Genomic DNA, 12,426 nt, shown 5'->3' on the forward strand with positions numbered 1-12,426 from the left:
ATTTTATGACCTTGGTTTATGTCAATTAGTAGCGTTTTCCTTTCTGTGTGCAACTGATTGATGATTTGTTTTAACAAACAATGTAACAGTGTCACAGCATGAATATATAGCCTAGAAGGCAGGTTAGAGTGACAATAAACTACAACCAAGGGACAACTTTCTCTGAGAATTTAGGAAGATTCAGAGTCTAAGGGAAGAGATGATGAGCCTTGTAATAGCAAGATTTGCAATTAATTTGTTTGCAATATATGCATCCTATAGTAAAATAGAACTAGTCACTAATTAGTGCCAATCAGTACAAAGAAAAGTGCTCTCAAATAGAGGCTGAATTCTAAATATAATACAGAATTTTCTTCTATGGAACAAAGTGTACTATTTCTTGAGGTGATGCCATGCTAGAACTGCCTCCTGTGGGGAAAATATGCCCTGTTCTGGTGTTATATCTCAGATCTCTGTAAGGGAACTGCTTTAGCAGAGGACTCTGAGGTGCTGGATTCTCACCACCAACAACTATGGAAAACAAAAAAGAGCAATGATAGATAGATAGATAGATAGATAGATAGATAGATAGATAGATAGATAGATAGATAGATAGATAAATGGCCTGAAAACCATTCCCCATCCTCCCAAAAATATATATAAAATGATATGTTGATAAAAATAATTGAAATTTTTACTGTATCATTATAGCAGTGAGGAATTCAGTGAATAGTAGCTTTCCTCCTTTCTGGTATTTCTTTTAACTAAAACCAACTGTAGTTTGGTTTGATATGGTTATGAATTTCAAGAATAGATTTTAGACTATGTTTGTAATCTGGTCTATTACTAGGCGTGATTGAGTTATGATTAGGACTTTGACTGGGCCAAGTCATTAGGGCGTTGAGTTCCCACCCACCCTTGATGGGTGGGGACTCACAGATAAAAGACATGGCAAAGGACAGAGTTGGAGCTTTTGATGCAAGGGCTTTTAATGTTGGGGTTTTGATGTTGGAGTTTGATGCTTAAGCTGGAGCCTCAGGGAGAGAGACAGAGCTGTTTGCCTGATAGTCTACAGCTGACCTTGTGGAGAGAGGCAAAGTCTAGAGAAGCTCATAGTCTATAGCTGACCTTGTGGAGAAAACAGAGGAGCTGAGTCCAGAGGAACCCAGAAAGCCTGAACCCTCACAGACATCAGCAGCCATCTTGCTCCAAAGTGGAAATAGACTTTGGTGAGGGAAGTAACTTATGCTTTATGGCCTGGTATCTATAAGCTCCTACCCCAAATAAATACCTTTATAAAAGCCAGCAGATTTCTGGTATTTTGCATCAGCACCCCTTTGGCTGACTAATACACCAACTAAACCATAAATCACCAAATGACCATAAATAGCATTGACTATTTCATAATAGACCTCAAACATAGCAAATACATTTGCATTGCACAAGTCATATCTACTCTTTCATGGTGTATCCCAAGACCTACGCTTTGCTAAAATGGCAGTAGTCATGTTGGGACTTGTATTACCCTAAACAGAAACGTGTTCTTAGTAAGTGGAAAATATATCACCTCATTATGAATCCCATAGCATTCTTGCAAAACCTGTGAATCTTTATAAACGTAGGGAAATAAATTGGGCTGAAGGAAGAGAATAATTGGTGGGAAATGAGAACCTTCTCATAGTAAAATAACGTGTACAGTGGGCTATATTTTAAGACCATACACCATACTAAAAGTCTTACATTTTACCAGCATGACTGTTTTCAGTAGGGCTTTCATGTGTCAGAAGTTACATGGCTGTCTGGCAACTAGACCCTGTGTTTCATATAAGGTACTGTCATAGTTTCCTGCATGCCATGACAAATACAATGGGTTGGCTTAACAACAAGAACGTATTGGATCATGTTTTCAGAGGCTAGAAGGCTTACTGCCTCCCAGGACCAGAAGTGTTTTGGCTGTTCAGGAATCCTTGGGTGTCTTGGCTTTCCTGTCCTATGTTAATGTCCTCTGCTTTCTCATCTGGTTCTCTTGACTTCCAACTTCCTGCTTCTCTCTGTGGCTTTTTTTCTATAAGGCCCCCAGTGAAAAGGTTAAGATCTATTCTGTTTCATTGGCTACACCTGAACTAAAATAACATCTTCAAAAGGTCCCAGTTATCATGAGCTCATGCTCACAGGAATGGATTAAAATCAACAACATGTTTTGTTTTGTTTTGTTTTTTCTGGGGTACATAACTCAATCTGCCAAAAGTACTGAAGCTGGCATATTTAATACAAATCTACCCAAGGAACCCTCTGTTTGGGGGTTGCAAGAACTCATTCTCGGAGAGTTCAATGAATCCTCATGTTTTTGATGTCACAGCTTTTGTAAGACAAGTTCATAGGTGGCCTGGTTCCCTTTCTTTTCAAAGTTTACCTTAGGTGTAAATTTCTTCCAGAATGGATTTAAATTAGTACTGGTAAGACCAAAGAAAGGACCTATCTAAAACAAGCCAAACTCTAAATACAGTACGGCTTTTTTTTCTAGGGAACAATCTCTCTTTCCTGGAAGACCTGAGAAATATAAAATTAAAGAGTTAGCCTAACTTGGCTTTAATCAGAGAATTTTCTGTAGCAAAAACAACCAAAACTAAAAGCAAACTTTCATGCATCAGCCCTTGTTAAAGATACATACCCTGAAGAACATAGAACAGAGTATTTGATCATACAATGCTGTTGACATAGTCATAGTCCTCTGTGCACATGTATGGGAAACTCTGGAATTTGCCTTAAAAAATTAATCCCCCAAAGCTCACAAGTAAATCTCATATTTCTGGTGCAATGAAATAATTAACGGCATCAAATACTTACTACATTTTCATCATTTATTCTAAAGTTATGGTCATATTTCATTGAGGCTAGAAATGAAATTTTCTTATATGAATCATGAGAATATTTTAATATGTAATTCTGAAACTATTTCATTTGTTTGCCCCTGTTATTCAAATTGCACTGGTGCTTGATAACCTGGGCTCTGTTAGGGGTCTAAAATGCAGTAACTGAACCCCTTCATCCTGGATTTTTTTAAGTCGTACTTTGTGGGAGAGGCTCAGACTGATTGGAAAGATAAACTAATGTGGTTGATAGATTATCCCAGACCAGTGCCTCTGTGGATGTTCATGTGCGTCATTTAATGGTGCCACATTTTTCTCTTGCTGTCGATTGGTATTGACCTTGGTTATTGAGTTAATAAGTAATGAAAGCGGTGACTTACTCTCTGGCCTTTGACTTTAGAGTTGGACCATTTTTCTTGACCATATTTGTGCTAGTGTGTCTTCCAGTCTTAGGAAAGTAGCGCTACTAAGGGAGGTCCCTGGACTTGAACAAGGAGATGGAGATCAGTGTTCAAGTCAAACAGAAGCAATTCACTTTTTGGAGGCAGCACAAGGGAAAGAAAAAAGATTTGTACTGGGACTCAAGTGCCTATTGCAAACTTGACCTTGAGGTCTTGAGCTAATCCTACAGCCCTGCTGTCAGTAAAAAGCCAGGTCACTTCTACCCTCAAACTGCTAATCCCACTATCTTATTTTTAACTTTTTATTTTGAAATAATTTAAAATTTACAGAAGAGTTGCAAAACTCCTATAGATTGTTGCCATTAATGCTTTGCCCACTTTTCTCTAACATCCTTGGTATTCTTATCAAAACTAAGAAATTAACATTATAGCCCCCTACTATTATACTTTACATAAAATTTGTTTAAAAGAGTACTATCACCTGAGTGTTTTACAGATTTAAAAATAGGTTTAAAAAATCCATTGAACTGCACAACACAAAAAGTGAACCCTAAGTTTTAAACCATGCACTATAGCTAACAGTACGATTATAAAAATCTGCTTTTATCAATTGTAATGAAACCAAAGCAAGGTGTTAATAATAGGGTGGTATATGGTATCCTGTATTTTACACATGATTGTTCTGTAAACCTACAACTTCTCTAATTTAAAAACCAATCAACCAAACAAAAAATGTTTCAACAGAAAAGATATTTGTTGAGACCTGACTTGGATCTTTAAAACTGCAGTGGTAATGGTACAATGTTTTTTGTGTGTGTGCGTGTGTGTATGTATTTTACTGCTCTATCCCCACATTTTGCTGAGTCTTATTTGTTATTAGTGGACAGGGAAAGAATTGGAGTTCTATAGATAAACCAACTTTCACAAATACACAAGCAAAATTTAAATATCCGTGTCCCTCACCCAAACAATCAAACCTGAGAAAATGGTATGTTTTCAGAGCTTCTCTTTTGGGATAAATTTTGTTTCCTCAAACTTCCATCATTTATTGTTTTTTGTTTGTTTTTTAATGAGAAGAAATTTGAGGCCCCTGGTACTTTCTTTTGTAAAATCCCATCTAAAGGACAGGTAGCTTTTGTGTCTGCTACAGTTTTTGGTTCATGACATTTCTTTTCAGAATTACTATAGTTACTATATTTGCAGTCTTGCTTAAAATGTTTGTAAATAATCCAAGGTTAAGCTCAAAATCACAAAAGGGGGTTGCTTCTTTCCAGACAATAATGGAGCATTACAAAGGTCTGTGCCAAATATCCATCTCAGGCAGTGATAGTAAACATTACCCTTCCAGGGTAATTCTGAAATAATGACATGTTGTTCTAGATTCAACACCATACTTAAAAATATATAAGGCACTATACCCACTCTTTAAAAAATTAAAATCTAAACTTGAATAGAAATGGTTGCTAATAGATTCACAATCTTAAAATGTGAATATATGAAATGTTCGCTTTTCACTGTTTTTTTTTTCCTTGCAGTCTATAAAGACAAATGGAAAAATCCCTGATCTCAGGGTCTTCATGATCTGAGACAGGAAATAGGCCATTTAGTTTTGCATATGTATTTTCTGTAAGAACAGAGGATGACTTTGAATGCCTACCTTGCTCCAAGGATTCCTTTCAACTGTAAAGTTTCCTTGTAGGATTCCAGTCCCATAAGAACAGGAAATAGACTGTGAAATCTTATTTCCGTGACTTTGGCCATGGCTAATGTGAAAAAAGGGAGGTGGTTATATAGACCACTGTATTCATATAGCCAAATCAATTCCGCTAAATATCACTCAAAGTTTGTGAGAACTACAAAAGAATAAGAAGCTAAAAGTTCTTTATAAAAGATTTCTTCACATCCTCACTCAGCAAATGTGCTGATGTTCTCGTACTTTACATACAGTTATGACCAGGACAGTACCTGGTTATCCCACTCACAGCAGATCAGGAACTGTTTACCGGGTGCCTATTGGGCACTTAATATATGTCAAGATATGTGCAAAAAACACTTGGAATGTAGAGATAAAGAAATTTACACAGATAATTTATGGGTAAGAGGAACAAGGGAGACATTTAACCCAACATTCAATGCATTGTGATAATGCTAGAATGGAGATATGTGCAAAGTCAGAGAAAACACAGAGAATGACAATGTCTATCTGGAAGAGTTAGGTAAGGCTTCCCAAAGGAAATACATTTTAGTTGCAAGAAGAGGGAAACAATAACACCCAGTAATTTGGCCTCAGAATTCAAAAAGCATGGTTCTCTGGGGCCATTTAGCACAGGGGGGAATAGTCCAATGTATTTTTGTAGCTCCCAAGGATTTACTGTCATTTACAAAAACCAGAGTTGGTAATGCAATTTTCCTTATGACAGTTGTATTTTTTTTTTCTTCTTAATTTGCATGGATGCAATTCTGGTATGTTCTCAGAAGACTTTAAAAATTGCTACAAGTTTCGAAACTTAGTACATAATATCATTCAGGACTAAAAAATTCACTGATGTCCAACCTGTTCTACAGCTTCCCAAAAAGATAAGGTATTATTTTGATTATTCTTTATTTTCCATAATATAACCAGGATTTTCATGATAAAGCAGAAAAAATTCTAAGATTTGTCTATTTCTTCCATTACACATTTTAACTTCTTGTAGATTTTTTTAAATGAAAGGCCCTAAATCTGAATTTCTGTTAGGAATATGTGAAATTTAAAGTATGTATGTATTATACAGAAACAAGGCTTAGACAAGGCTCCCAAAAATTGACAAAAATGAATTTTTCTTTAATTTTACTTTTAAATGTCTATAGCCAACTAAATATTTATTCGTTCTTAGTGATTTATACAGTTAAGCTATCAGAACTGTCAGTCAAAACTTCAGGGTTCAATTATCTAGAGATTTAGTGATACTCCTTTTCTTTTCCCTGATAAAGTCACTATACCAAATATATTAGATGAAGAGTCTAATTTTAAAAGTATGAGTGTCATCTACTCACATACAGTATATATTGGGCTTTTAAGTATGTATATGTGGTATATGGGGCATTTCCATTGTGGGAATCATCTTCCCTTTGAACATTTTCCAGACATTCTATAATTTTCTTTATCTCATTCTACCCTTCAGCACTCTCACATAGTTTTGTTTTGCTTTGTTTTTTTTTTTATATAGGATTCAGAATTATTTGGCCATTTAGCACAAATACTGGAGGGATTCAAAGGAAAAATGAAAAAAAAAAAAACCATAGTGGAACAAATTATAGCAGAATAAAAGTAGTTTGTGGTGGTTACCCCAGGGACTTATAAAATAGAAGGATGATGAACCAATGTCCACATTGATGGAGAATATTGCTTTGAAGGTGTCCTGATCTGGGTTTGAATCTCACCCCTATACCTATCTGCTTTTTGAGCTTGGGCAAGTCTCATAAGCTCTCCCAGCAACAGTACCTAGAACATACAGAAAGCTCAGGGAACACTAGTTAAACAAAGGGTACCCAGTGGGAGATGATACAGCTCTCTTTAATTAGGCCTCAAGAATTCACACAGGAGTTCCCAGAGTTTAACAATTCATAGAACAATAAAATCTTTCCATCAATCATGGTGACCAATAATACATTTTCAATTAAGGATAGAAAAGTAATTCTGTACTTCTATCTACTATTAACAACATTTTGTAAAAAAGAAAGGATACTTCAACTAACAGAGTAGAGAAGACATAACCTTAAAACATAATTATCATCGTCCAAGTGGCTTTTATTTAGAATTAAAATTACACCCAGTAGATTATTTTTTAATATAAGGATTTAAAATGAGAAAAAAAATCATTTAAAAAATGGGAGGAGGGGTATAAAATTGCATTTTTGCCAATATTGTCAGGGCAGATATATCATCTTAAGTGCTAACCTCGGTAAATTTTGGATTAGAACAGGCATGCATGTTTATTTGCCGAAATCTCTGAGTAGGGGTTACCTTCTGCTTCAGATAGAGTCCTATGATGTTATGGTTGTTTTTTTTTTAATCTTGATTAAAATGTCAGTTGCTGCCATTTATTATGTAAAGTGTGTGGGGCTATAATGTTCTATTATTCTTGAAAAACACACAATTGCTTTTGCATCTCCCTTTTCCCCCCTCAGAAGGATGGCCCTGCTGGATGAATAGACAGAAAATCTTGCTTAATTACACTCTTCATGATCCTGGATGGAAGCCAGACTTGTTTTATTCCAATTATAACCTTTTCAAAACAAAGAGTAATGGGAGTTTAGAGGAACAAGCTGACATCAATTTTTCACCTGAAACTAGTTGAGAACTAGAAGGGAATTTAAAACATATATATACACACACACATACACAGATCAATGGATATCTTTTTGTTTCTGATCAAGAATTTTCCATGATTGTTTAGAATATAATATAAACAAAGGTAAGATAATCAGATCTCAGTGAGAACTAGATGTTTCTGCTCATGGACTACGCACCAAGTTTGTGCCAAATGTCACTCCTTTGTTTGCTATCCTTCAGTGGCTCTTGCTGACTTGATGATAAAGTTTCAAAACTAAAACTCTGACACACAGCCTTAGCATGGTCGATCATGGTCTAGCTTCTCCCAATTCCCCTCTCCTCCTCTATCAACTTTTTTTGTCCCTCTACCCTCTGTCTTCAGTTCCTTTTTGAATTTCTTCTTTATTCTATGATGGTTCCTTTTTATAGTATCTGTATTAATTTCAAAGATCTTCTCTTATCACTTTGATTATATTTATAATAGTTTCTCTCATTTCCTCTGTTCTCAACATTTGTTTTTTCAACTTAGTTCTCCAGCATTCCTGCTGGAGCTTTTTCAAATGCTGGGTGATTCATGTATATCTATTCATTTTTAGGAGAGAAGCACTAAAAATTGGTCAAAGTTTTGCATGCATGGAGGGGGTTTTGAGGTAGGGTCATCAGGATAGGATTTTTTGGTGGCTGACTCCAAATGCCAGGCTCAGTAGCCCTTTTCTCTTGGGCTGATCAGTGCCTCAGAGAGAAGTCCTAATTCCGTGCCTAGGATGAGTCCGGTTGTTAGCTGTTCTTAAGTTTTTATTTGATTGTTTGTCTTTTGGGTTTTTTAGGTGAGTATGTATGTTTGCTTTGTTTTTGCTATTTAGAGATGAGCTGCATGAAGATATAACAAAATTCTCAAATATACGATTATGTCTTCACTAATTGTAATTTATGGCAAAACTACTGGTTGTCTGACCCATGGTTATTCCCAATCTCCTTTTACTTTTTCACCTCTTAAAGAGCCTGGAAAGGCTTACAGCTTCATTTCCCCACCTTTCTTGGAGCTAGAGATGGTCACATTATACACTTGTGGCCTTTGGCTGAACAAAAGCCTGCTGTTTCTGGGAAAGGTTTTGCTTTTATGAGAAAAGCATCAGATGCGGAAGGCTCTGCCTCCTTTCCCCCTTTCTGCTGTCTTGAATAAAAGTGTCCCTGTTAATTCCTCTGTTTTCAGTATAGCACTGCTTCCCTCCACTGTTCCGGCTGACCCAAAATCACTGTCTCAATTCATCTTCTACAATGAGCTGGACTGGTGGCTTTGCTGATATCTTTCTTCTGCTCTTTTCTTTTTCTTCATTTTTGAGGGTTTGTGCCTTTTTTTCAGGTCCATTTACATTCATTGCATTACTGTTTTCAGGAAGGAACAGGTGAAATGTGTGTTCACTTTGCTGTTTAATCAGAAACCCTTTCTCCACAATCTGAATGCTTCTGCCTTTCTGTATTTTCCCTAGAGTGGAACACTCTTCCATCCTTTCTTTCTGGATAATCCTGTTCATTTTTCAGCTCTTTCACCCCTACAGACAGCCTTTTTGGCATGCCCTCAGGCTTGGCTTGGTCCCCTTTTGCAAGACACACAGTCCTCTAAACCTGTCCTTCATTTTTTGATTCACTTTCTGAGATGGCCACCACCTTTGCCATTGCCCACAAGGAGATTCAGGTTAGATGAATCATTACAAATCCATTCATCATCCAGCAAAACTATCATATTTTGGTGAAGAACTATGAAGGTTTCCTGGGATCTTTATTTTTGCACTTAATATCCCATGCCTTCCTTTCTTCTATCCTTAATCAGGAGTCATTTCCAAAAGTGAATAAAAGTGAATAATCCATTTCTTTCTTTTACATGCAGTTTCAAAACTTCAACTTTAGATTCCTTTTTCATCCACAGGCTGTGCAATAGTCACGCTCCAAGGGGATTGTACTCAAGCTAAAGTCTGCTGCCTACAGCTCCTGTTCACGTTTCCAAACATGACTGTAGTATTTTGGAGAGGAATGCCAAGCCCTCTTTCATTCAGGAACACATTTGATCCCTGCGCTCTATTCACAAAGGACAATGAGCTTCCAATTTGGGGGGATTGTTTCACAAATACAACCTGATTCATTAATGATAATTTTCCCTCCTGGTGTCTGAATTTAGATACACTCACTCTGGAATAGCAAAGCAGAAAGGAGTTTGAATCCTGTGGCAATCCAAATGCCATATCCCTAACCTTGAATAGAAAATAAATGCTAATAAATTCAGGGTCTTAAAAATGTGAATTATAGTCATTTCACACTTCATGGCAGCTTCATGCTGAAGAAATAGCTTAAAACTTAATTACGGTGCTTGTCTCTTCTTTAAGTGCAAATGACATTCTGCGGATAGATTTTTGCAATGACATCTGAGGAAAGAACTTGAGAAACTAATTAGTCATTCATGATGAAGAATACTGATAACATACTGGTTAAGAAAAAATGTTGACATCCTTCCTAACACGATACCTATGTCTATTAGCTTAGTCTTCTCCCCATGGTCTTCATGGAAAGCTCTTTGAGGAATGACGAAAATGCCCTTCAGCTTTTGAATGCAAATGAACATAGAAAATACGCATGATGACTGGAAATGAAATAGGGAGGAGAAGGCATTAGGCTTCTTCTGATTACCTGCCCCTACAAAAGACTGGGCTGTGCTTGGAGGACCATTTGTGAGACACACAACACTAATGGATTGGGCATGTCCCACTCTCAACACTTGAGAAACTGTGACAATACATTTAGGACTTCAGTGCCCCATTCTAACACTAGAAGTCAGTTCTAAGAGATAATGTGTGGTGGGTTCTGCCTCCTATTGACTAATAGTCCCACATTTGAGCAATGCAGCACTAAGTTCAGTAAACAGGTAAGCACAGCACTCATCTCTTTGTGTAAGCTGTGATATTCTTGTAAGAGAATTTTGTTCTTTGTTCTATCGACCTAGAAGGGTTAAGGAGTGAGGGGAGCAGAACCAAGAAAGAAGATAGTTTAATATAAAAACAGCAGTTTCTAATAGTCTCAACTGGTAAATTATCTTCCTTGAGGGTTCTGAGATTCCCTTCACAGATAGACTCCAGGCAAGCCTCGAAGATCAAATCAGGACTATTATAAACAGGTGTCAACCATCAAAAGAAAGGAAGATTTTAACTCAATGACCTTTCAGATTTGCTCTAATGGGAAAATTCTATGATTAAGGCTTTAAAGTGTCACTCACGAGTATGATTTTACCAGAGACCTCGCATTAAGCTTAAATCCCTTGTAAAGCTCTTTTCGTTGAGTCATTGAAGGGTAGAATTTGTGACCATCATTGATTCCCTTTATTCCTTTTCCTATAGGTGTTTGGAGAATGCTTGAAATTAGTGCTTTGTGAATTTCAAAGCATTTTCACAAAAACCCCTTAAAGCAGGATGGGAAGGATTGACTTCATTCCTTTTGTACAGATGAGGAGACTGAGGGTCAATATGAAACACCTCCCCATTTGGCATAATGAAAAGACCCTGTCTTTTCTCACCGCTCAGCAACACTTTAAGGAGTATGTAGGGCAGAAACTCTGTATGGCAGTAGGGCAGGGAAAGAGTTAAGAGCAAACTCTGCAGCCAGACTGCCAGACACCAAATTCTGATTCTGACACCTGCTATGCTGTGACTCTGGACATGATTTAAATAACTCTCTCAATTCTCTCTCAATTTGCTCATTTGTGAAAAGCAGATAAGAACAGCACCAGCCTCACAGGGCCTTGGTGAGAGTGAAATTTTTACAGGATGTGTATGAAGTGCTTTAAATCATACCTTATAAGTTAGGGCTTAGCTGTTAGTTTCAGGGACTTTGTGGTTGCAGCAGCAAATTGTACTGATTCTTGAGAATGGTCCAGGAATCTGTCCCAGTGTCTAGGTAGTTTATATGATATGCCTTATATAGTGGACAGCAACAGGTTTAATAGCCTCCTTTGAACAAGTCAATATAATAAAGACAGCAGTGAAACAAGTGTAAGACGAATGATTTGTCAAGTTAGTCACAATAATAAAAGTGAACTTTAACCCTGCTTTTGAAGTTTTCTTGTAGCAAAGTTATTTGCCTTATCCATTAAGGCCTGGCAGAGGCAAACCTTTGCCTAAGGAGGGGCAAACTGAGAAACTAAGCACCACACAGACAGGATGAGGTAGTCAGCACTATGGTCATGAATGAAAAGACTAGGATTTTAAGCACTCATGCCACAAGGGCTTTTGAAGTTTTTCTGAATTTAACCTCAATATTCTGAGGGATAGAGGAGGAAATGCTATTTTATAATGAAAAGAATAGCATTTAATTGTCAAGGCATTTTAAAATGTACTAACTCTAACACTATAGTGACCAAAATACTCTCCTTTCTGGCTCTTTCACCCAATTGTGGGAGGGAGATGGAAGCTTTAATTGACTTCCCTGGAGAGCCAGACCAAGCAGAAAATTCCAGAAACAAGATGCCTTGTCTGGATACATTTTATTCCTGTTGCAGACTGCTGCCAGAAATCAATAGCTCTCTCATAACCACAGTAAGAAAATAAAATTACACATTGACCTCTTGTGTTTTTTTTTTAATTTTTCCAATTGAATATTTCATATCATCCTAGAGATTGCCCATCTATTTTTACATATGTTTGTAAAGTTTTTGATCCTTCATTAAAATTGCACCCTTATGGGTTATATGGCTTGACTGGATTTTATCTCAAAACTATCACAGGTTGCTGCCACTGAGCCTTTCATCCTGCCTGCAACCTACTCCTGGGAAGATTAACCTACAAGATATAATGACTGCTGTGGTTTTTCTAGAAAA

At 36.9% G+C, this 12,426-nt stretch overlaps 1 protein-coding gene across 2 annotated transcripts in view; it reads left to right on the forward strand.

The window, feature by feature from the left end:
- The window catches only part of SGCD (sarcoglycan delta), a 482,630-nt gene that overhangs the window by 397,185 nt on the left and 73,019 nt on the right, over positions 1–12,426 (forward strand). The gene's annotated exons all lie outside the window — the stretch shown is intronic.

Source organism: Dasypus novemcinctus, chromosome 2 (assembly GCF_030445035.2).
Source record: "Dasypus novemcinctus isolate mDasNov1 chromosome 2, mDasNov1.1.hap2, whole genome shotgun sequence".
Lineage (NCBI taxonomy): Eukaryota > Metazoa > Chordata > Mammalia > Cingulata > Dasypodidae > Dasypus > Dasypus novemcinctus.